The sequence below is a fragment of the Dipodomys merriami genome, unplaced genomic scaffold (assembly GCF_024711535.1).
Source record: "Dipodomys merriami isolate MVZ:Mamm:240054 unplaced genomic scaffold, mDipMer1.0.p SCAF_3, whole genome shotgun sequence".
NCBI classification, from domain to species: domain Eukaryota; kingdom Metazoa; phylum Chordata; class Mammalia; order Rodentia; family Heteromyidae; genus Dipodomys; species Dipodomys merriami.
This window is the reverse complement of record NW_027204492.1, coordinates 36,679,548-36,705,585: the sequence shown is the minus strand read 5'-3', so window position 1 is coordinate 36,705,585 and position 26,038 is coordinate 36,679,548. Positions and strand designations below refer to the sequence as shown.

General features: G+C 37.8%; 1 protein-coding gene across 13 annotated transcripts in view; it reads right to left on the bottom strand.

Annotated features, from left to right (window-relative positions):
- The window catches only part of Acsl4 (acyl-CoA synthetase long chain family member 4), a 91,740-nt gene that overhangs the window by 45,530 nt on the left and 20,172 nt on the right, over nt 1-26,038 (bottom strand). For 10 of the 13 annotated variants that reach the window (XM_070039913.1, XM_070039919.1, XM_070039921.1 and 7 more), the window contains one exon: nt 4,255-4,307. The gene's annotated coding sequence lies outside the window, so the exon portion shown is untranslated. Of the gene's footprint in view, nt 1-4,250; nt 4,308-26,038 lie in introns of all 13 variants that reach the window. The other 3 variants (XM_070039915.1, XM_070039923.1, XM_070039918.1) reach the window with 1 other exon arrangement.

Genomic DNA, 26,038 nt, shown 5'->3' with positions numbered 1-26,038 from the left:
TGAAACACATAGTAGTGAGTAATTTTATCTAGCTTTTATTTTCATTAAGATCTTATGAAAATATTAAATGTCTTTGAAAAATCTTTTATTCCCTGCATTAGTGTTATTTTTTGAAATATTTTCATATCATACATCATTAAGTGTAACTTATGTGCCAAATAATCTGCCTTATGAAAAGGATTAGTTGTAGCTATCAAATATCAAATCAGAAATTGATTATAAAAGTTGCAAAGGATTAAACAGCTATAAGTACCTGTTATGGTTTAATAGATTATATTTCTAAATAGATGTTGCATCACTGAGACTCTTACACAGGGTGGAGTGCTTTTATCAAAACTATTTTCTTTCACACACTACTAAAAGCTTCTAAAATGACACAAAGCACACAAGAGCAAGCTCAAACACTGTTCTTTTACAGGAAAAAAGTATAAGTTACACTTAGCAAATGAAATCAAACTACAGAGACACATTACAACATAATTAATTTCATACTTTAGTACTAAACTTACCAAATGTTAACATTTTAATAAATTAGAGGCATTAAGAATAGCTAGCAAGATCTCTTGCTGTCAGATCATTCTACCATGAAACACATATCAAACACTCACTGTCTTACCTGACTGTAATTGTACTGTAAATAAAATACGAAAACCAACCCTAGGATAAATATATTCTAGATGTCCTACACCACCATGTTCTACTTTTTCATAGTTATTTTCACTCAATAATCTCACTACTCTGACCGATCCTTGCATGTATCTCTCACAAAGTTAATCAACACTGTTTAGTTTATCACCTGGAGAGCTATTAACTGTTGAAGTCGCCATCCTGCCAGTCTCTTCCCAGCTTTTCCAAGTAAAGAAAACACCCCAGCAGCCATGATAAAGGTGCTATTTCATGCTCTAGTGTAAGTTCCTTCCCTCTTGCAATGCCTTAAGAACATCCCCAGCATGCATCAGGTGTTTTTTCTAGGTCATAGCTTGGTACAATTGGGATCCTATCTCTTTATGTTGAAATTCTGAGGTGTAAGAGAAAATGCTCCTGCCTACACACTTTACATACACGGTGTATGATTATATATCTAGTTCTCATTTTAAGTGTGTCTAATAGAGAAACTGGATGTTAAAACATAGATATCTCACACTGGGAATTGACTGCATACAATTTAATCCAAATGAATTCTGAAGTCACAATTCCACTTTTGCCTTTTTGGTGGTTAACTGGAGATAAGTCTCATGGACTCTTCTGCGCAGGCTATCTTTGAAACTTGATCCTCAGGACTCAGCCTCCCAAGTAGCTAGGATTATAGGTGGGAGCCATTGGCACCTGACTAAGCCATTTCTTCTAAGACTTATAATTCAGCTGCCTAAGCACCCTAATGTAAAACTGTACTTTTATAGCTCAATCTGGTCAAGTATAAAGTATATCTTATAAATAAACCTAATAAAAAGAACTCAAAGACTGATAAATCTGTTGAAGACTGAGCATTTACACTCAATTTTCATATATTAAGAGAAGGGCATATCCCAAAGATAGGAAATGATTCTAAAAGGTCAGTTTTATCCTTAACATTTCATTATTGGTATGTCTGATGTTTCAGAAATTAATAAAATATTTGCAGAAAAAGGAATCTACACATAATCAAACACACTAAAGTTAACATTTCCATGTTAGGAACAGAAATAAATTCCCTGTGGTTCTCTGTCTTCTCATTTATGTTTACAGGCCCCAAGCTTCACTATAGTGAGTGAGGCAAAACTGGTCTTAAAGGGAGAGTGTATTTCCATTTTGAGATGCATTTTGGAGTAGCTGAAGCAGCAAAGCTATGACAACTAATGGAGGACATCCAAAGTACCACAAAGTAATATCTGCAAACTCCTTCACATAACTGGTCAGGTGTACTGCCAAGGCTTTTGCTCTTCATCTTTCAAGTTTTTCACACCTTCTAGTCAGTCTAGATTGACCAACAATCTGGACTGGCCAACACTAATCACTAAAGGCCATTATAAATATCCATTTGTATGTGTAGCTATGTGAGTATTAGAGAGAGAGTAGTATTCTCTGTGGGAAAGTAAGTGCAGAGGCTCTTACAATGGCTCCAGTCTGTATTTTTCCCAAAGAAAATGCTAACCTTATTGATATAGCTTAATTCAGAGAAAACTAATTCTGATCAAATTTGCTGATCAAAGTCTGTGGCCATATTTAAAATTCTTCTAATATAGATTAATCAGTGGACTTTGCCACTTGGCTAGTTAAGTCTTTTGACTTCATATATTTTGTCTTTGCAGTATTGGAGCTTGAATCCAGGGCCTCCTGCTTGCTAGGCAGATGCTCTACCACTTAAACCATGCCCCTGGTATTTTTTGCTTTAGTTTTTTTTTTAAACTCTCACAACTTTGCCTGGTTGGCTCAGGGTAACAGGTAAGAACTGTAAGAAATGAGAGATGAGTGACTGACAGGCTCAAGGTTTTACTGGGGGGACAGACCTTTGGGGCTGCTCCAAACAGGAGTGGAGGCTGCAGCAGCAGTGGACAGGTGTGAGCAGAATATAAGCAAAATTTTAGGATGCAGTCAGAAGGATCACCATGCTGAGCTTAATGACTAAGATAGAATCTCTCAAATCTTTTACTTGGGCTGATCTCCAACTACAATCCTCCCAATTTTCGCGTCCCAAGTAGCTAGGATTATAGGCATGAGACACTTTCCCTGGCCTCTTTGAATTTATGTATAATTGGAAATCAAAATTACTTATTAGCACAAAAGAACTACTGGAACTTCTGATCTGATAATCTAGTATATACTAAAAGCAATTCTCAGAAGACCAGAAATACAAGAGATACAGCACCTAAGCTGCTGGGCTGTCAGATCTGGAACAAATTAAATAGCTCCTCAATGTCTGATTTCTTGTCTGTAAAATAAATCTGGATGCAAATTTTAAGATGCCTAGGCTAATTAAAATTTTTACAATACTGGAAGGGCAAATTTCAGAGCTGCCACTTTTTTAGCCAGGTATCAACTTTTAAAAAGCCCTATTTACCCTCACCATCATTTTATAAAATAAACAGTAGATTTATCTCCTCAAAATTAGGATACAGTTGAAAATATTTAGTATTAAAAAGAGAAACTTCACGACCTAGTATTCTGCTTTTCCGCATTTCACTAGGCAGTCATGGTTGGAAAGTCAACCTTTGGGAACCACTAGACTACATCTTTTCAAGGTTCAAATAGTATGATTTTTAGTTTTAATGCTCTTTGGTGTTTCTTTTTAATGTAAATAAGGTTGAGGAACATAAGGCTATGGGATGTTAAAGGCTCTCAAGATTATTTGGCACATGATGAATCGGAAATTTATCCTACTTACTGCCAGTGGGAAGCCTATGTGCCTATATTGATAAATTTGCATGGCTGGCAAATAATTAAAAATATCCAAAAGGCCCTTAGCAGGAAAATGTTTACATACTCCTGAGTAGATGTGTCAGTGAAAGACAGTGCGAATATAAACTGATACTTAAATGAGTTTGAGATATAGTCACTGAAATAGAATAACCTTCAAATTACTGAGGCAAACATAAACTGCTAGAGATATGACTATTCAATAATGAATGGTTGCTATCAAGCCCACTTTACAGATGAGGAAACTGAGGCAATGGGATACTAAGTAGTTTATCAAATACATACAGCTGATGTGCCAAGGTAGTGAGAACTGGAATTTCTATCTAGGCCACCATTTTTTGATTATGACTCAAAGAGAATTTGTTTGGATTTTGATTACCATTTCCCTTTTTATAATGAGTGGCAATTATTTAAATTTTATTTTATTTATTTTTCTGTCAGTTGTGGGGCTTGAACTCTGGGTCTGGACGCTGTCCCTCAGCAATTCAGCTCAAGGCGAGTGCTCTACCACTTGAGCCACAGCGTCACTTCCAGTTTTCTGAGTGGTTTATTGGAGATAAGAGTCTCAAGGACTTTCCTGCCCAGGATGGCCTTGAACCTCGATTTACATCTCTCATCCTCTGGAGTAGCTAGGATTAGGCATGAGCCACCAACCCCCAACTATTTAAATTTTAGAAATTACATAAGGTAAAATGTTTTCCCATTTTACTTTTCCAAATTTTACCTTTTTAACATCATCCTAAATATTGGTAGTGTTTTTCAGTATAAAAAGAGTCCAGATGCCAGTTAGTATAGTTCCTAAGCTTTCTCAGGAAGTCAATATAATTAAGAATTTAGAATTTCTAAAGGGTACATACTTACAGATATCCTCTTTTCCTTTTAGAAGAACAATATATATCTTCTGTTAAATCAATCTGTAGTAAGAGAAAACACATATGAGTACTGTGCCATGAGAAATTAATCTCTGAAGAAAAAGGTCAAGTTATTTCATGTTCCTATGTCTCTAGCTCAAGTTTGACCGGGCACCAAGGGCAAAAGAAGGGGCTACTTAAGATTAGTGCTTAAGAGTAGCAGTGCTATAAGGATCTCAATAAGTAAACTGATCCACACAAGAGACAGTATAGTCCAATTGTACGAAAGCAGCAACACACAGAAGTCATGTGTTTTTATTTAGTCCTCTGATTTTACCATAGTCAGGCCTATAGAAAGTTTAGAGACACTCTAAACAGCTGAACACAACAAACTAGTTTATCTACCAAGAACGGCATCACCACTCTCAAATGTTTGCAGACATCTTGCTAATTTTCCCATCAAAACCCCCAAACAAAATATCTCCCTTTAACTAGGCATCACTGGCTCACAATGGTTTTCCTAGCTACTCAGGAGACTGAGATCTGAGAATCATGATTCAAAGCCAGCCTTGGCAGAAAAGTCCATGAGATTCTTACCTCCAATTAACTACCAAAAGCCACAAATTGCATCATAGCTCAAAGTGGTAAAACACCAGCCTTTAACATAAAAGCTTAGGGATGGTACCCATTTCAAGCCTCAGGACCATCACAAAACAAAAATTTCCCTTTAAACAGTGCTGTTTCATCTACTGAGGGACATCTGGGTTGGTTCCATATCTTAGCTATGGTAAATAATACTGCAATAAACAGACTCATGCTGGTACCTTTAGTGTGGCCTTGTTTGTGATCATTTGGGTAAATGCCCAAAAGTTGGATTGCTGGGTCATAGAAAAGCTCTTTGGAGGAAACTTCACACTACAAAGTGGTTGAACAAGTTTACGCCCCCACCAACAATGCAGTAGGGTTCCCTTCTGTCCACATCCCCTCTAGCATCTGTTGTTATTAGATTGCTTGATTATAGCCATTCTAACTGGGGTGAGGTAGTATCTCAGTGTTGTTTTGATTTGCATTTCTTTTATGGCTAGAGAGGTTGAGCATTTCTTCACATGTCTATTGGCCATCCTTCTTTCCTCTCAGTAGATGATTGGATCAAGAAAATGTGGTCTATATACACAATGGAATTCTATGCCTCCATCAGAAAGAATGACATTGCCCCATTTGTGAGGAAATGGAAAGACTTGGAAAAAAATTATATTAAGTGAAGTAAGCCAGGCCCAAAGAAACATAGGTCCCATGGTTTCCCTTATTTGCGATAACTAGTTTATGTCTGAGACAAGCAGAAAAGGTCAGATAAGTTGAGTAAGGTGAAATGAACCCTAAGATAAGGACACAAGTGGTTTTTTTCTTCCTTGCTATTGTTCCTAACATATTTATAAAGTGATTGTTTTGTTGCTTTGTATGTCCCTCCCCCACGGTATAACCCCTGTTTTCACAGTATTTGATGTTGATATACTTTGGGGAGGGGAAGGGAAAAAAACAAATTGTTTAAATAGGGATATAGGTTGACCCATTGCAACAATGAGATGTACAAAATGCTATGTTGAAAAATGAACTTTACAACTTTGGTGGGGAGAGGGGGTGTAGTCATGGAGATGGGAGGGTAGAGATGGTAGGGGAAAAACAAAGGAGGAGGCAACAGTGCTTGATAAGAAATGTATTTATTACCTTGCTCATGTAATTGTAACCCCTCTGTACGGTATTTTCACAATAAAAAAACTTATTAAGTAAAAAAAAAACAGTGCAAAGTTTGTTACAGCACTGGTCTAAATAAAAACATAAGAACTTTCCTCAAGTCATGAATAGATAGATCATGGTTTAAACATCAATTTATGGCTGACAATGAAGGAGAAAAGTACTTAGCATCTGAATATTTAAAACACTAATTCAAAACACTCAAGATACATATTTTATATTGCATACCTACAATTCAACCTTCACATGACTGTAATCCCCATACTACCTAGCTGGTGCTGATACTAACTGGAGTCATTTATTTTCTCCTTTGGTACCTTTATAATAATGAAGCAAAGAATAACTTGTACCCAGATCAATCACTAAGCCATGGTGCCTTTTATTCTATTTCAGACTATTTTCACCTTTAAATTAATATCCTGAATCTATTTTGGAGAAGAGAGTGTTGGAGATTGTATCTGTATGAGACTAAATACAAATGATTAAGACTATTTATAAAAAGTAATATGAGTTAAAATTTTTCTTTTTCTCCCATTTGCTTTTTTTCACACAAAGGAGAGAACCCCTGCATAACATTAAAATAAAGTCTACACAGTTCACAAGGTAAACAATGAAAAATGTGAAAAACTTCACTATTCTATATTAAAATTTTGTATTTGCTGTAGATAATTCTGACAACTAAAAAAAAAAATCAATGGTAAAACTTCCTTCTATAGAATCATTTCCAGATCTATAGGTGACAAGAGGATGGGAAAGGAATGTTAAACCATCTACTAGTTTCCTTAATTTGGAAAATAGTTCCATAAACAAACATTTGCAAAGAATAATCAATATTTCACCCTGGTATATGAGATGAAGAAACTGGTGAGGAAGATGAAGGGTCAGAGAACTGCCTCAGTCTGACAAATATATCAGCCTCAACCTTTTACTTCTCGCGAGTCTCACACCCCAAATCAGTTGCGAAGAAGTTAACTCCTAGAGATTAAGACAAAAGAAAGACAAAATGTTTCTCCAATGCCTACAACCTTAAAGGCCAACTGATCATAGGAAAAAGGAGTTCGGAGTATTACTCACAGGCAGTACACATGCTTAGCATATTCCACCCTAGGTTTGATTTGATCCCTAGCAAGGAAAAAGAAAGACTAAGAAATGAAAGAAATGCTACTCATGAGAGGAAATCAAATCACATATCTAACCTAGCCCAGTGGAATATTTTTGTTTATATGCTAGTACCGGAACTTAAATTCAGAGACTCTCACTTACACTAGGCTTTTTCATTCACAGCTAGCACTCTACCACTTGAGCCACACCTCTAATATAGTATTTTGCAGATTAATTAAAGACAGAGTCATATGGCTGACATTAAACTATTATCCTCCAGATTTCAGCCTCGTAAGTAGGTAGGATTACAAACAGGCTTGAGCCATGGAAGCCAGGCTGGAGTTTTTCTATAAAACAACAATGAAAGTCCAACTGACCATGCACTCCATTCTCTCTACCCACCCAACTTCCAATCAGTAACGTCCTCTATAAAGTCATTCTATTAAAATACATTGAATGCATAATTTAATATAAAAGACCTAAGCAGATTGCCACCATACAGGTTCTATTTACAAATAATCAGGGATAGGAATAATTTGGCTAAAATTATACTGTAAATTTTTCACTTTTATGGATACACAAATATTTTATAAAATAAGGAAGTTGAAATGTCTTAACATAGCCCATTTTTAAGCTTGGACCAAAGTCCACAGTGAACAGGAGAGTAAAAAATGACTTTCGAAAAAGCAAAACATGATGCAAATACCAGAGCGTTGCTTAACTTCAAATAATCATCATATTTGGAGACATTCTGAAAAACAAACCATTAACATGTTTGCTTTGGACCTTCACTGTAAATAACTTGGTCTATTAACCAATACTTTGAAAACATTCTCCCAGAAGTAAGGTCAATACTAAACTTGTGATAGTATCTGTTGGAAATGTTTTAAGCATGATTAATCAATCATGCTCCTGAAATTTATGGCTCAAAACGAATCTTAATATATTTGAAAAAGGATGTTCAGAAGAGTGGAAAATATTAAGAAACTCATTAGCACATAATGTTCAAATCTAAAAGTAAATTCTACCAAGACCTTTTGAAAAATTTTCCTAAGTAACTAATAGTTCCTAGCTGAATGCCAGTGTCTCATACAACCCTAGCTATCAAGGGGCTGAAATCTGGGAATTACAATTCAAAGCCAGCCCTGTAAGAAAAGTACAAAAGTCCTTGTGACTCTCTCCAATTAACCACCCAGAAGGTGGAAGTGGAGCTGTGGCTCTAGTTGAAAAGGGCTTATACTTGAGCAAAAAAAAGCTAAGGGACAGTACCCTAGGCCTGAGTTCAAAGCCCAGTACCAACACACACAAAAAACTATATATATATAAACATATTAAGTCTTGTCTTAGAAGTATATATTAATTGCCCATTAAATGAAAACTATTATAGTAGAATAGTCTACAAATCTAGTTATTGCTGGGTGATAGATATAAGTGAATTTTATGTTTTAATAATTTCATACACTTTTCTATTTTTGTGCTGATTTAGTATCTTTCAAATTTACCATAAATAAAAATATTTAAAACTAATTTTTTAAAAAAACATGAAGGAAGATGAAAATGACAAGCCAGTCAAACCACTGGAGGATACCTTTCAGATTTTAAGCTATGAGAGAATTTTTGAAGAACATACATGTATGAAAATGGTTAGAACTTAATGGGACACTTCGTTTTTATATATTAAAACATAGTGAAGGAAGGCAGGACAGACAATTATGCAATATGCATGTGTAGATTGTACAGAAGATGAAGATAAATCCCAAGATTAGCACAGACTAGGGTACTACCTCGTGTGTGTGTGTGTGTGTGTGTGTGTGTGTGTGTGTGTGTGTGTGTGTGTGTGTGTGTGTGTGTGTGTGTGTGTGTCTTGTGCACATATGTGTATCCCCTAGGGTTTAAGCTCAACTCAAGGCCTAGGTGCTGATCCTGAATTCCTTTGCTCAAGGCTAAGTGTCTATCACAGCTCCACTTCTTTCTGGCTTTTTTGGTAACTAACTGGGAGTTCACAGTCTCATGGATTTTTCTGCAAGGCTGGCTTTGAATTGTAATTCTCAGACCTTAGCCTCCTGTAGTTAGGATTATAGACATGAGCCACCAGCACTCAGCCAAATAGAAAATTTTTTAAATGTTTTTTTCAAAATATCCAAATATTACAAAATACATTAAATAAAGGTAAAATTGTCTTCATTTGGTCATTTTAAAAGACAGTTTTTAATTTTGGCAGATAACCTTGAGGACTACAAATATTCTAATATATACTCACACACAAACAATTTTTAAGCAAAATATGGAATCATACTATGTATGCAGGTTTGTAACTTGCTCTTAAAATCTGATTCTTTTACATGGCATAGTGTGCTGTATAACAAAATCACAATTAAGTCTAAGCAATGTTTTTATTGGTGGATGTTTTGAACTAGTCCTATTATTAGAAATATAGTAATAAACATCCCTATTGTCATATTTATGCCAGTACTTGCAGAATATATATTTGTAGCATACATGCAGAGTTTCAAAGGTACGAACATTTTAGATTTTTAGTCTGTTAAAATTGCCCTTCATCCAAGGAAATGGGAATATGAGGTTTGTTTACTTTGTTGTTTTGTTTTTCCTATTTGTCTTGTTTGTTCATTTGTCTTTGGGATGGGAAGGTGAACACAGAAATGGAGGGACTAAGGTAAACTAATGCAGCAGTGGTACTCACTAGATACTATGTTGAAAGTGAACTGTACAACTTGTGGGCGGGAACTGAAGAGAAAACTGGTAGAGCAAGAGGGAAGGGTTGACATTGTCCAAAAAGAAATGTATTCATCACCCAATTTATTTAACTAGCTCTTCTGTACATCACCTTAAAATGCTTTAAAAATTAACATTCAGGCTGAGTGATGGTACCTGATGCCTATAATCCTAGCTCCCACACAGAATGTTGAGATCTGAGGATTTTAATTCGAAGCCAGCCCAGACATAAAAGTCCATGAGATGCTCATTTCCAATTTAACCAACAAAAAGCCATAAGTGGCCAAAGTGGTATAATACTAGCCTTGAGAAATAAAATAGCTTAGGAACAGAATCCAGGCCGAGTTCAAACTCCAGAACCAGCACAAAAAAAATTGTCCTTCAGATTTATGATCAGCTAGTGACACCCAATGGCAATGAGCAAACCAGGCACCCAGATCTTGGGTACCAATTAAAGGAACCACAACTGTATGGAGCAGTTAACTACACAACCAAGTAGAAAAAGTAGTGAGCCTGGTGTTGTCTTGAACCAAAGAGTAAAGGAAGTGCTTTAAAAGAAAGCACATATCAAAAAGTCATGGGGGGAGGGGGAGGAAGAAGTCCTAATGATCAAAGCTGTTATAGTTTGGGCAACAAAAAAATAACTAATGAGGGCTGGGAAGGTGGCTCAGTGGTAGAGCGCTTGCCTTGCATGCATGAGGCCCTGGGTTCAATTCCTCAGCACCACATAAGCAAAAAAGAAAAAAGCCAGAAGTGACGCTGCGGCTCAAGTGGTAGAGCGCAAGCCTTGAGCTGAAGAGCTGAGGGACAGTGCCCAGGCCCAGAGTAAGACGGGATAAACAAATGAGGCAGAGAGGATAAATTGTCCTAATAGAAAAATTCTAATGTAGAAAGAAAGGAAATAGAAAATTTCTATTAGAATTTCACAGGAAAAAAAGTGAATTCTAACACTAGTGGGCAACAGTTCAAAGCTGAAAACTAATGTTTCCAAGTATCTCCATAAATATGTACTAATACACAAAAGTTAAAGGTCTCAATATTTCTTTATTACAAAGCGAATACATTGCTTACTACTTTATAATGATAGCCTAGGTAATGAATGCTACCATCAGCAGTTAGAAGGATATCCGCATCATGTAAACTGGAACATGATGCACTGAGAAGAGTCCAACATTATTATTTCCATAGAATTCTTAGAATGGGAAAACAGTCATTTGCAGTGGTAAAAGCTGACCATCAAGTGACTGAGTTTACCATCACAGTAGTAGGACACAACATCTCCTGTTATGCTACACCCAGAAGGATACACCATTTCTGGAATAATTTTGCCCAAATGGTATGACCTTAATCTAATTATGAAAGACATGGGATTACGTCCAAATGGTACATTCTACAAAGAAAAGTAACTGGTACTCTTCAAAACTGTTGATGGCTGGAGATGGGAATGTAACTGTGTAGCAGAGAGCTTGTCAAATATTCAGAAGGTCCTGAGTTGGATGACCAGTACTACAAAAACAAACAAACTAAAAAAAAAAAATCTCCACAAAATTATCAGTGTTGAAACAAGAGACTGAAGAACTGATGTAGGTCAGAGGAGAAGAAAGGAAAGAGGCAGAACTCAGGTGCAACATTGGATTCTGAACTCAATACTGGAGCACAAAAAGGAAATTAGCAGAAATTCTGGTAGAACTTGAACTAAATCTGTGGTGTAATTAACACTATTGTACCAATAGTAATTGTGCAGACAACTATACTATGTAAGGCACCAACATTAAGAAAAGCTTGGTGAAAAGGAAATGGTAAACTATTTTTACAACTCCTTTATAAAAGTCTAAAGTTGATTTTTACAAAATTAAGCAGGACCTCTGAAAAGAATACATCATTTCATGTTCTCCCTAGCACTTTTATGAATGCCATTTACCCACAACTCCTCCAACACTGACAAAACGGTTTGATAGATGCCAGAGTTGTCATTTTACATTTTCATATTAAAACAAAGAACATATGAGAATAATCCACCATATCTGAATCTCCCTTATTGTCTTGTTCAAGACATTTGCCCATTTTATCACTTATCATTCACTATTTCATTGACTTATTGAGCACTTATTATATATTAAGGAAATAAGGTCTTTGAAATACTATAAATATATTCCCAGTACTGTTTTCTTTTTCATTTAAGGCACTCCTTTTGGACAAACGTTACAACTTAAGTTTTAGCTAGTAAACTAATGTCCTTTGTAGCTTTTGGGTTATAATACCACTTCAAGATTACAAAAATAGGCTGGGTCCCAGTGGCTCACACCTGTAATCCTAGCTACTCAGGAATCTGAGATCTGAGAATCATGGTTCAAAGCCAGCCCAGACAGAAAAGTCCATGACACTCTTATCTCCAATAAACTACTAGAAAACTGGACGTAACACTGTAGCTCAAGTGGTAGAGCTCTAGCTTTCAGCTGAAGAGATGAGAGACAGATCCCAGGCCGAGTTGAAGCCCCACGACCAACCAATATATATATATATATACACACACACACACACATACATACATATATATATACATATATATATATGTATGTATGTGTGTGTGTGTGTGTATTATTCCCTCAAATTTCTTTTTTTTTGGGGGGGAGGTCCGGTCGTGGGGCCTAAACTCTGGGCCTGGGCACTGTCCCTCAGCTCTTCAGCTCAAGGCTAGCGCTCTACCACTTGAGTCACAGCGCCACTTCTGGCTTTTTTCTTTTTGCTTCTGTGGTGCTGAGGAATCGAACCCAGGGCTTCATGCATGCAAGGCAAGTGCTCTACCACTGAGCCACCTTCCCAGCCCCTCCCTCATATTTCTTAAAGTGTGATTACCAGACCAAAGACAGATCTTTTTTGAGGTGTGGGTAGAAAGATGAAGTGGTAGGGGGATTTTTTAATACATACTACAAAATTACTTCGCATTTTGAAATGCTGTACCCACTTACATCCTCTGTTAGCAGCACTGAATATTTTATTATAAAATAATTTTATTATCCAATACGCAAAAACATCTACTCTGCCTATACTTTATCCACAAAGAAACCAATTGTTATCTTAAAAATCCATATGGCTGGACAGCCGGGCGCTGGTGGCTCACGCCTGTAATCCTAGCTACACAGGAGGCTGAGATCTGAGGATCACAGTTCAAAGCCAGCCCGGGCAGGAAAGACTGTGAGACTCCTATCTCCAATAACCACCAGAAAACCGGAAGTGGCACTGTAGCTCAAGTGGTAGAGCGCTCGCCTTGAGCTGACGAGCTGAGGGACAGCGCCCAGGCCCAGAGTTCAAGCCCCACGACCGACAAAAACAAAAAAAAAAATCCATATGGCTGGATACTTATGACTCATTCCTTGTAATCCTAGCTACAGGAGGTTGAGATCTGAGGGTCACAGTTCAAAGCCAGCCTGGACAGGGAAGCCTGTGAGAGTCTTATCTCCAAACAACCATGAAAACGCTGGAAGTGGAACTGTGGCTCAAGTGGCACAGTGCTGGTCTTGAGAAAACAGCTCAGGGAAAATGCCCAGGCCCTAAGTTCAAGTCCCATGATCAGCACAGTCACACACACAAAAAAAAATGTCCTTAGTTTCCAATGTTCTCATTTCCAAAACTTTATCCAGTTTTCTTCAACACACAGTTCTGTTCTCACAGTTCTTAAAATATATTTTATTACCTTCTGTGAATGACAAAAGTCTCTTAATCATTTATTTTATTGAACATACATAAAATTTTATGTTCAATCAAGGCAAGAACCATGTCCTAGTATGTCTGCATTCAACTTTTTTTTTTTGTCGGTCATGGGGCTTGAACTCTGGGCCTGGGTGTTGTCCCTCAGCTCTTCAGCTCAAGGGGAGAACTCTACCACTTGAGCCATAATGCCACTTCTGGTTTTCTGAGTGGTTTATTGGAGATATGAGTCTCATGGAGTTACTTGCCCAGACTCACTTTGAACTATGATCCTCAGATCTCAGTCTCCTGAGTAGCTGGGATTACAGGCATGAGCCACCAGCGCCAGCGGCATTCAACTTTTGCTGGTAAATACCATCAAACATTTCATGGAGCAAAGAAAGTAACACAGAGAATATAGCTAGTTTGAGCCATTATTTCTTCCCCTCACAGTTAACATCATCTTTTACTTCATTTCTTTGTAACTATTTTAAGCCAATATTTCTTTCTCTTTTTTTAGTTGTATTGTAAAGGTGATGTGAAGTAAGGAGGTTAGGTCTGGTTGGTGCCATAGTGGCCACATGGTGGGTGGTAGGGTCTGGCATCTTGTCTTCATGCTAGGGGAAGAAAACGCCACTGCCCACCTGCCTCTCAGGTGATGGGAGGAGGCAGGGGCAGGCACTAGACTGATAGGTTACTGAATCTGTCAGTCCAGTGTCTGGGACTGGGAATTTCCTAAGGATCTTCCCCCTGCACCGATATATTAAGTACTAGACCAGCCTAGCTGCCAGGAGGCCATGCCACTTGTGTCTCTGTGATCGTCATGGCATCCCAATTCAGCTCTCCATTGGAGCTGAATGGGCTTGTTGGTATTGTTTTTGTTTTTTCTTTCCTCTTTAGCATGTTTCCTAACTGTGTTATGTGTACTTGGGGGCGGTAGGCCTTTGTAACAACTGGTTGTCTGCAGACTGCTAACTGTGTAATAAAGACTCCAATATTCCACCTTCCAAAATGTGTCTTCTGGGATAATTCACCTTACAACAATGCACAGAGGGGTTATAGTTATGTAAGTAATGAGTACATTTCTCTTTGAACAGTCACACGCTCCTTCTTTTTCTCCTGCTCCCCCACAACTCCCCTTCTCCCCAAGTTGTAAAGTACATTACCAGCTCTGTGTTACACCATTTCTATGCTTCCCCTTCCCCTCCTGAAATCAGATAAACTTATATTCAAGACAAAAGGTTTAGAAATCAAAAACAGTGACAACACAGAATAAACCAAAGGAAAAAAAGAAAAAGGACATAACTACAAACAGAACACTAAAAAAAACTCTCACTGCCAACATTTCTTTTTAGGATGTCATCTGCAACAGATATTTTGGGAAAGTACTCATAATGTGCATGGAAAAGGAAATGGATCTATTCGAATACAGATAGTGGGTCTAACTGGTAACATGTTGGCTCCCTGTGACCCTGCCCCCCGACCTTTACTATTTTCATGGCTAAGATTCCTAACAGTTTTAAATGTATTCGAAGCTGCAAGTTCTGTGGGTAGAAGTGTCCACTGGCAGTCACTGGCTGTCTAATAAAGACTCCTGATTCCACCTCTCAGTGTGGCTTCTCTGTATCTCATGATCGAATTCCCATATAACGTTATCAACTGCCTCATCCACAATCATACAAATTCTACTTCTCACCAAGAAAGGGACAGACTTTTAGACTAAATATGCATGAAAATAAAAACTGAAGTAGGGATGCTGAATATAATCATGGCCACATGGTGGATGATATGGAAATTCAGTTTAACTTGCACCATCTTCATGGTAGAGGCAGGATAGTCCCACCTGCCAGGTGATAGCTGTGCCTGAATTCCTTGAGGTGGGGGGGAGGGGACTTGGACAATAAGATACTGAACCTGCCAGTTTTGGGCCTTGAACTCTCAAGCTCCTGTGACCCTACCCCCTGACTTGACCCTATTTAGGCTGAGACCACCTCAGGGGCAGGGACGCCATGCCAGGTTTCTCCTGTTTGCATGTGTCCTGTCCTGGCTCTCCTCCGGTTAACATGGTGTCCCACATCAGCTCTCCTGATATGGTTTGTTGGTATTGTTTTTCTGCTCTTCTTTCTTCTCCTGCTCTCATGGCTCATTTTTCTGACAGCGTGGAGTGTATTTGTATTTGCAGGGTTGCAGGGCTTTGCAACAAGCATCCACCTGCAGTCATTGGCCTAATGAAGACTCCACATTTGACCTCTCATAACGTGGCTTGTCTATTTTCTTGATGTATAAAAAAAACTTAAAAACTGTGAACTAGTTTTAATGAGAAGCTTTTCTCATGGATGAATCATAAGTGCAATAGGACAAATACCACATGATAACATTTACATGAGGAAGTTAAAACAGTCAAATTCATGAAAACAGAAAAAAGACAGATTTACAAGGACCTGTGTAGAGACAGAAATAAGGTGGTATTAGTCAAAGGGTAATGGTTTCAGTTTTACAAGATGAATAAATCCTAGATTTGTACTACACAACATAGTGACTATAGTTAGCAATACTGTATTATATGCTTAAATAATTTTTAAATAGTTAGGTCTTACATTTAAACTGTTCTTATCACCCACTTTATATATGTATTAAATGATAATGTTAAGTTAGAAAATGGCTGGGTACCAGTGGCTCATGCCTATAATCCTAGCTACTCAGAAAGGCGAGATCTGAGGATAAGGTTTAAAGCCAGCCCAGGCGAAAAGTCCTTGAAACTCTTATCTCCAATGAAACACACACACACATACACACACACAAATACACACACACTAGCTGGAAGTGGAGCAGTGGCTCAAGTGGTACAGTGCTAGCCTTGAGTATTAAAAAAAAAAAAAACTTAGGAAGAATGCCCATGCACTGAGTTCAAGTCCCAGAACTAGCACAAAAAATAAAAAGGAAATAAACTCTTGGAAGTGATGGATGCATTTATTCCATAGATTATAGTGATGTTTTCATGATATATATTTAATTCATCAACTTGCACGTATTAAATCTGTACAGCCTTTTTGTACATCCATCATACCTCAATAAAGTTTTAAAAATAAAGAACAGAGTAATATTTACTATTTGTCAAACACTAGTTTTCAAATTCAGTTTTTATGCCACTGTAATCATCTAACACTTAAAAATGACTATAGCCAGGTGCCAGTAGCTCACACCTATAAGCCTAGCTACTCAGGAGGCCCAGATCTGAGGATCACAGTTCAAAGCCAGCCCAGGCAGGAAAGTCCGTAAGACTCTTATCTCCAATAAACCACTAGAAAACCGGAAGTGAAGCTTTGGCTCAAGCGGTAAAGCACTTGCTTTGATCTGAAGAGCGCAGGGATAGCACCCAGGCCCAGAGTTCAACCCCCACGACCAACCAAAAAAAATATGACTATAAATTAAGGCATGCAGTATTGAGGACTAAGGAATTGATCCATTTTTCTTTCAGTCTCTGTCACTTGAGGATGCTTTACATGTTTTGCTACTAGTGACAGAAATCATGGTAAAGGACACAGGGAACTAAGCAAAATGATGCACACTAACATGAAAAATGGAAGATGTTCACACAAAAACTTCACCTAGTGCAGAAAAAACACTTTTATTTACTGATGCTTTGTTATAACCTCCCGTTTCTGAGGTCCATTCCTTGATGCCAGCTCTCAAACTCAGTTTCAAAAGCACCTGTGGAGAATGGTTGCTATTCAATTTTGGTAGCCACTAACCCACAACTCCTTCATATTGTGTTAAACTGAATCTATTAACAATGGAAAGATTTTCAACATCTGGTCGAAGGAATGAAACAAAATGAAGAAATCTCATGTGCTTCTATTTTTTTCCTTTTTTGTGGGCATGAAGTGTAGCCTCCAGCCTTCTTGCTTTTTGCTTATTATTTTGGAGATGCAATCTTTGGACCTTCCAGATATCAGACTCTTGAATAGCTAGGATTACAAGCATGAGCCACCAGCAAGCAGTTTTGAATGGGTTAAAATAAGCTGGTAAAAAACAAATTACAGAGTGAAAGACCTAGTTGACATTAAAACGAATTGCCCTAATCTTTACTTATCTTGCAAGACTTTTTATAGGAACTAAATAAAATGGCCAAATCTCAGTACTCTACCGCAAAAAAGAAAAAAAAAAGAATAGAAAAGAGTTAGTTATTGACCAGAGAAACACAGGTTGCTTGGTTCCACTCACTTGTGGGAGCTAGAATGTGCACATAAATCTACAAGTAAACACACTGAGTAGTATGCAAGTAGTTACAAATCAATTAACTGAAGTATAATAGACTGTGGAGAGCTCAAATAGTATACTTCTTTAGAAAGACTAAGTCAAAACTCATAGAATTGGGGCTGGGAAGGTGGCTCAGTGGTAGAGCGCTTGTCTTGCATGCATGAGGCCCTGGGTTCTATTCCTCAGCACCACATAAGCAAAAAGAAAAAAGCCGGAAGTGGTACTGTGGCTCAAGTGGTAGAGCACTAGCCTTGAGCTGAAGAGCTGAAGGTCAGCGCCCAGGCCCAGAGTTCAGGCCCCACGACCAGACCCCCAAAAAAAAAAAACAACTCAAAGAATTCACAAACTTTATAGACCATGATGATGATAATTTGCTTTGTGAAGGTTAAAACTGTTTGTGACTTTAATTATCACTACTCCACAATACTGTGAAATATGTGAAATGTATGTAATCACCTAAGCTTGATTATTAAAAGGAAAAAAAGAAAAACAAAAGAAAGTACCAGAAAATGGATACTTGCAAGAGTGGGGCCAAGGGGAGAGGGGTATCAGAATGGAGGAGGGAGAATGCAGGTAAGATTCCTTGTATATACCACAGATTTGAGAAAATAGGTGAAGGAGTGGGTTGAACGGGGATGAAGATATTGAAAGGATGACACAGATGAAGATGCATTGTATACACAAACTGCTTTGTTAAATGGCAAAAAATAAAAACATATCCTAAAAAATTAAGAAAAGCAAAGGAAGGGGCAGGTTGGGAAGGGTGGGTTAGAATGTTCAAAGGGATGACATTGACCAAAGATGCACTGTATTCATAAACTGCTTTGCTGAATGGCTACTTGTTTGTACAACCACTTAAAGATAATAAAAATATTCAAAAAAGAATAAAAGAAAAGATCAAAAGAGAAAGAAAAAAGGAAAGTTCATTTTCAAATGCTCTTTGCAACCTATCAATATATCAACTGTATTTATTCATTTATTTACTTACAACATATGGTAGGCAAGTGCTTTACCATTTGAGCTATGTCCCCAGTCCTTTTTTATTTTCTTTTGTTTTTGAGACAGAGATTCACTGTTACCTTTGCCTGAACTTGTCCAAACTCACAACCCTCCTGCTTCCATCTCTCTAGTAGCTGGGATTACAGGAATATATCACCATGCCTGGCTATCAATTGCATTTAAATAGGAATTTCTAACTCCAAAAATAAATAAATAAATACTGATACAAGCACCAACAAACCATAGTTTTGAGGTTCACTTAAAATAAAGGTGGACTACTATGAAACAATCATTAGGGGGGAAACTTCCAATAAGTGAAAATTGTTATGCCAGTGGTAAGTAATACTGACTCATGGGTTTAAGAATCTGATGACACTGACTTTTAAATACTCTAGACAAACAGATTGCATAATAGCCTAATCTTACCAAGTCTCCCCCTTCCAAGTTTATTCAAGAAGTTTGCTCCTACATGGATAAGTCTGAATTTCCAAAAACTAAAGACCTGAATAATAATTCAAAGACATGATTTTTACCCAAGTGATCTTGATGAGAAAATATTGCTGTATAACAATCATGACTTTCCACAAATTTTGTGCATTTTCAGCCAAAAGTTATGCTTTTCAAAAACCGTAATATGAGTCTTAATAACTCTCCACACAGAAAAGGCTAAGTTAATGAGTAATAACCATTTATGCAGTAATAATTTTAGGAAAAAATTCTACATTCTTTATAAACTATTTGAGAACAGAAAAAATATATTTTAGAAACAGACTCTTCCAACTAAAACAGGTCTGTTTTAATGTTTTTTCAATGTAGCATTTGGGGTTACCAGATACTTACAGGACTACTGTTTATATTACAGTACCTCTACTTTTACTTCTGCTGTGAATATGCTTTCGTACCATTTCTGGGGCTTGAATTCAGGGATTTGGTGCTATCTCTGAGCTTTTGTGTTCAAGGCTACCACTCTATCATGTCAACCACCCTCTACTTCTTGCTTTTGGGTGGTTAGTTGGAGATAAGAGACTCATGGGGGCTGGGAAGGTGGCTCAGTGGTAGAGTGCTTGCCTTGCATGCCTGAGGCCCTGGGTTCGATTCCTCAGCACCACATAAGCAAAAAGAAAAAAACCGGAAATGGTGCTGTGGCTCAAGTTGTAGAGTGCTAGCCTTGAGTTGAAGAGCTGAGAGACAGCGCCCAGGCCCAGAGTTCAAGCCTCATGATCAGACGCCCTCCCCCCCCCCAAAAAAAAAAGAGGCTCATGGATTTGTCTGCCCAGGTTGGCTTTGAACCAGGATTCTCAGATCTCAACCTCTTGAATAGCTAGGATTACAGGTGTGAGACACTGTCACTCGGCTCTGTGAATACTTTTTATTTCCTTAAACACACAGTAATCCACTAGGATTCCATCAAAATGAGGGCCAGTGAAAAATAAATTAGTGCTGTCAAAGGTAGACACAAAGGCTAGGTGCTGGTGGCTCAGACCTGTAATCCTAACTACTCAGGAGGTTGAGATCTGAGGATCACACTTCAAACCAAGCCCGGGGCAGGAAAGTCTGTGAGACTCTCATCTCCAATTAACCACAGGAAAACCAGAAGTGGCGCTGTGGCTCAAGTGGTAGAGCAACAGCCTTGAGCTGAAAAACTCAAGGATAACACCCAAGCCCAGAGTTCAAGCCCCATGATTGACAAGAACCCAGAAAAAGGTAGACACAAAAGCTTAAGAGAGTGTTGAAAGGGGTAGAAATTGGGACATATTCCTTAGAAAGTAATTTGGCAATGTGTCCACAAGCTTTAAGCCATACTTCATTACCTGCTACTTCATTTCTACTTCTAGGATGAGTCCTCGGAAATCACACACGCATGCGCACACATACACACACACACACACACACACACACACACACACACACACACACACACACACACACACACACACACACAAAGATTGACTGAACTATGGTATAGATAACAAAAAAGTAAACAGCAGTTTCAAATGGCCAAAAGTAGATTGGTAAAATAATCATGTATTTGTTGGACCAAAACTACACAGCTACCATATGCCCCACTGTCATTAAGGATATGAGAAACCCCAACACATGAAACTGCTTTAAGAAAAAAACAAAGTAAAATGTCAACTTTCTGAAAATTATGCTGGCTAAAATTCAAACTGTTAATTTCTACATGTAGAATTATAGGTGATTTTTAGTTTCTATACTTATATTTAATCATCATTTTTTGTTCATGTGAAATGATCAGTGAAGCTGAATAAAATGGCATTTCTTTCATTTTTTATTTTCTAACTACAGTGTTACCTGTTTCCTAAGCATCACATGGTCACCTTTGTGAAAAGGTAACTAACAAAGGAGAAGGGGTATAGCTTGGTGGCATACTGCTTGCCTAGCATGTAGGAGGCCCTGGGTTCAATTTCCAGCACTGAGAATAGATGGATGGGTATGTAGATAGATAGATAGATAAATAGATAGATAGATAGATAGATAGATAGATAGATAGATAGATAGATAGATAGATAGATAGAGAGAGAGAGACAGACAGACAGACAGACAGACAGACAGACAGACAGACAGACAGACAGACAGACAGACAGACAGACAGACAAACACACAGACACACAGACACACAGACACACAGACAGACGGACATACATATAGGACATGACTAACAAAAATTCAATACTGTTCAGGTCTCATCATAGTAGACAAAAATATCCACTACTATAAGGAACTGAACAGTAGCAAAAAGCCCAACAATGATGAATCACAAGGGATTCCACATACAGATGAAAATATTTCTATATAAATTATATTACTTATTCTACTATATTACTCTTATATTCTATTAGATTACTGACTGTAAAACAACTACGATCTCAATGCCAGATGCTATCTATATAAGGTATCATAATACTTACTTTTCACCCCATAAGGAACATGGTTTTATTTTACATTGGGGAATGTGGTATTGAGGTTTGAACTCAAACCCTGAAATGGCCATCTGCGTTTTGATAGAGAGGTACATTACTACATATGCTACACTCCCAGCCCATGAAAATGAATTGAGTTTCTATAATCAGTCCCCTATAGGATATGAAAGGTACCCCAGGAATGGATCTCATGCAAAAATAAGATAAAAAAGACCAAATGGCCATCATCCCTCTAATATCTGTGATGTTCTATCAGAATGATGTTTTTCACAGTGGCACCCAGAGGGCTTGTAAGGAGAGGGGATTTTAGAAATGAACTCTGTTAGCCCTATCATGTTTACAACCTGGCTTCTGGGAGCAAACATTCAAACTTCAAAGGATATAGTCTTACCTAAGATGGTCTTGCTTCAGACATTCCAATCAACTTTGATATCACATTACAAAATGTGTACTAGCTGTCTTAAAAAAAAAGATGCAGAAAATGATGAATCATTTCTTTCAAAGTTCCCATTTCAAAATGTTTTGGGCAACAGTAAAGTATCATTAAGTAACCTCACTTCCTGAAAGGCCCACCCATCTATAAAAGTGTCCTGCAATAACCTCAACAGGGTTTAGCTCAGTCTGTAATTCTAAAACACAGAAAAAGAACACAGGTGCCACACATACAATGGCACTACAATACACATTAGTACATTTTAAAAAAAATTAATGGTATTTTCTCTGAAGTAAAGGGAAGTTGCCCTGTGACTGCCGATGAACTGTGTTTAGTGAGATCTTCGGAAGCTTAACTCACAAACTTGATGTGTAAAAGGAATTAGTTAAAAGGATGGTAATCACATGTTCCAGCTTGCCAAAGACTGTCCCCCATAGTTTACATTTGCTGTCCCAGAGTATCTCTTCTGAAAATCTATCCTAATGACCTAATGATATACCCTAATTCTTTTCCCCAGAGGAAAAGGCAAGAATGTGTCGCTGCATTTACCTTCACTACTAGAAAAACACTTCCAAGTAAAAACTCCTGTTTAAATCCAGTTACAATGGGCAAGTAAATTATGGTTCCAGCTATCACACACACACACACACACACACACACACACACACACACACACACACACACACACACACACTTGCCCCAAGTATTTCATTGATATCAAACTAATGAAAATTTTAATAGCTCATGTACAATGAAACATTTCAATCCAACCTTAATCTAGGTCAATACCTTAACTTTTGACTTTAAACTGAACAAGAAGATTGTGAGTTCAAAACCAGCCTGTACTACAAGATTATAAGACCAGCCTGAGGTACAAAGTGAAACCTTGTCTTACATCAACCAAGCCAGGCAACAATAACAACAAAACACACACATCTGAAGGACTGAATAAATCAGATAAACTATAACAGAATATTTCTATTAATAGTTTTCTTCTGTGGTACTGAGGTTTGACCTCAGAGCCTTGAGTCACATCTCCAGCCCTTTTGGTTTTGGATACATTTGTGATAGGATCTTGCTTTTTGTCCAGACTGGCTTGGACCTCATTCCTCCTATTTATATCTCCCATGTTACTGGGATGACAAGGTATGTGCAACCATACCCCAGTTTTTCTGTTATGACCTCAGAATAACTAGGATTACAAGCATATACCATTGCACCTGACTCATTTATAGCATTTAATTAATTTTTATTATTAGTTGTACAAAGGGGTTGCCATGCAACATGTTAGTTTATAATTACAAAGCATCTTGATCAATATTACCACTTTCATCATTTTCCCTCTACCCTCACTCACCTTTCCTCCACCCTTCTTCTCAAATTTCTAGTTTCATAGATTATAAATTGGCTATTACAAATGTATTTTAAAGACTACAATCCTATTTAAGAAGTTGTGGCCATCATTTAATTAAATTCACAAATTAGGGGAAAAGATAATGCTAAATTCAATTTATAATTTTTAAAATTCTTTTATTCTTCAGAGAATACATTTGATGTCCCTGAATGGGCATCCATCTATGACTTTTTTGTGTAAAATACTGGAGGAGCAACCTTAAGAATTACATATCAAATGAAGTACTTGATTCCCAGTCAATTATAAAAGACTAAAGCAAATCTGAACATTTCTAAATTATTCCAGATCCTATATGGTCCAGCTTCTGGAATAATCTGTCTTGAATGTAAGTACATATGTACATACACGTACATACATACACACACACACACACACACACACACACACACACACATTCCGTTTACTAATACATTATTTTATTTTAAATGGCCCGCCCATTAGAGAGAAAGACCACAGATTAACAGGTTCTATGCTTCATGGAAGATCAAGGAGGTGGCCATTAAGAATCCATATAACACTATGCTCCAGAAGTTAGGAGCACATACACCACAACCAAAAGAACCTAGCTCCATTTTCTGCCTCTGCCTCTGCCTCTGCCTCTGCCTCTGCCTCTGCCTTTGCCTCTGCCTCTGCCTCTTACTAGAGATGGGAAAATTAGGCACATTAACTTCTTAGCCTCAACTACCACAACTATAACATGGAAGGAAAAAAAATACCCACATACTGAGACTGTAGTGAGGCTCACAAGAGTTGAACTCACAGCTTTACCTCTTGTGAACTTCATATAGTTTCTCAAAAGCACCAACCTTAGGCTCTCACCTCCTCTTCTGACACATACTTTTCCTGCTGCCAAGAACATTCTTTTCTCCCTTTTCCTGGCTTCCTCGCATCACAGTTTCGATGAAACTTACAGAAAGCTTCTCTTGACCTCCTATTTGTGTCAAGTGTATCTCTTATGTGCCTTCAAAGCACCTTATTATAGCTCTACACTTAAAATTTGTCTAGGGTTCTGTTTGCTTGCTAGGCTTTACTCCTTAAAAGAGATTATGCATGTCATGGTTAGTACCATAATCCTGAGACAGTACAGTATAGGTTCAGCGTAGGGGCCTACTAAATATTCTTTAAATGATCATGAGATGGATTAGTAGGCTATATGATAGAGAAAAGAAGCCAAAGAAGGAGCTCTATACTAAATCTTTCACACTAGGTAAGAATACATGACTGTTCCCATTTTAGAGGCACCCGAGTGCTTTTCACAGACACTTAGAGGCCTTCCACTAAACCTAAAAATATATTCTGACCAAGTGTAAAGATGAGGCATATTGTGAGTACATGATTTCATAAACTGAGTGTACAACAGTGTAGTCAGTGTGTTTATACTTACTAGTTCATGTTCCCTATTCTGAAAATAAAGAGTATCACAGCAGAATTACATGGCTACTCCATCTTCTTGAATATTAGCTGAACTAAGTGAAACCCACAAGAGCTACTGGCATAAGTGGAGACAAGAAACGGGAGGTAAATCATGAATGCATAGCATGGAAGAACACACATGTGGGGGAAAAAAATGTATGGTACTGTGAAAAGCAGCAGCTTGTCCAAAAGTTGCCACTGGGTGGCAGCAGTGCCTCTAGTTGCCCACTACAGAACTATAACCAGGATGGCCAGCAATTTCTTAGTAGAGCTTAGATTGAAAGCTCAAAGTTATCTCTAGTGTCTCTTGTGTATAGTTGAGCAGAAGCTATTCACTGAAATACAACTTCTCTAAGTCTGCCATTAACATGGGTATAGGGTTTGGGCTGGGAAGGTGGTTCAGTGGTAGAATGCTTGGCTCTAATCCATGAGGTCCTGTGTTTGATTCCTCAGCACCATATAAACAGAAAAAAAGCTGGAAGTGGCACTGTGGCTCAGGTGGTAAGAGTGCTAGCCTTGAGCTGAAGTGCCCAGGCCCAGAGTTCAAGCCCCACAACTGGCAAAAAAAAAAAAACATGGGGATAGGGTTTAAGGATATTACGTTATCAGAGATTAATTCAAAGGGAATCTGGATAGTTTGGGCTAGTCAATAAATGCTGATATTCTCAGTAAAGTGAAAAAGGTAAGTTTTATTTTTTTAGTATATATTTTTTATTGAAAAGATACTGTACAGGGGGGTTACAGTTACATGAGTAAGATAATGAGTACATTTTCTATGGAGCATTGTTACCTCCTCCTTTGTTTTTCCCCTACCATCCCTTCCCTCTCCACCTCCTCAGCTACCCCATCCCAAGTTGTAAAGTTCGTTTTCAACATAGTGTCTTGTACATCTATCTCATTGTTGAAATGGGTCAACCTGTATCCTTATTTCAGCATTTTTGAGCAGATAGGATGTTGCTAAGTGAAATGAACTCCAAGAATGGGACACAAGAGTTTTTATCTTTCTTGCTGTTGTTACAATGGTCAACCCGTATCCTTATTTCAGCATTTTGTTATTTCC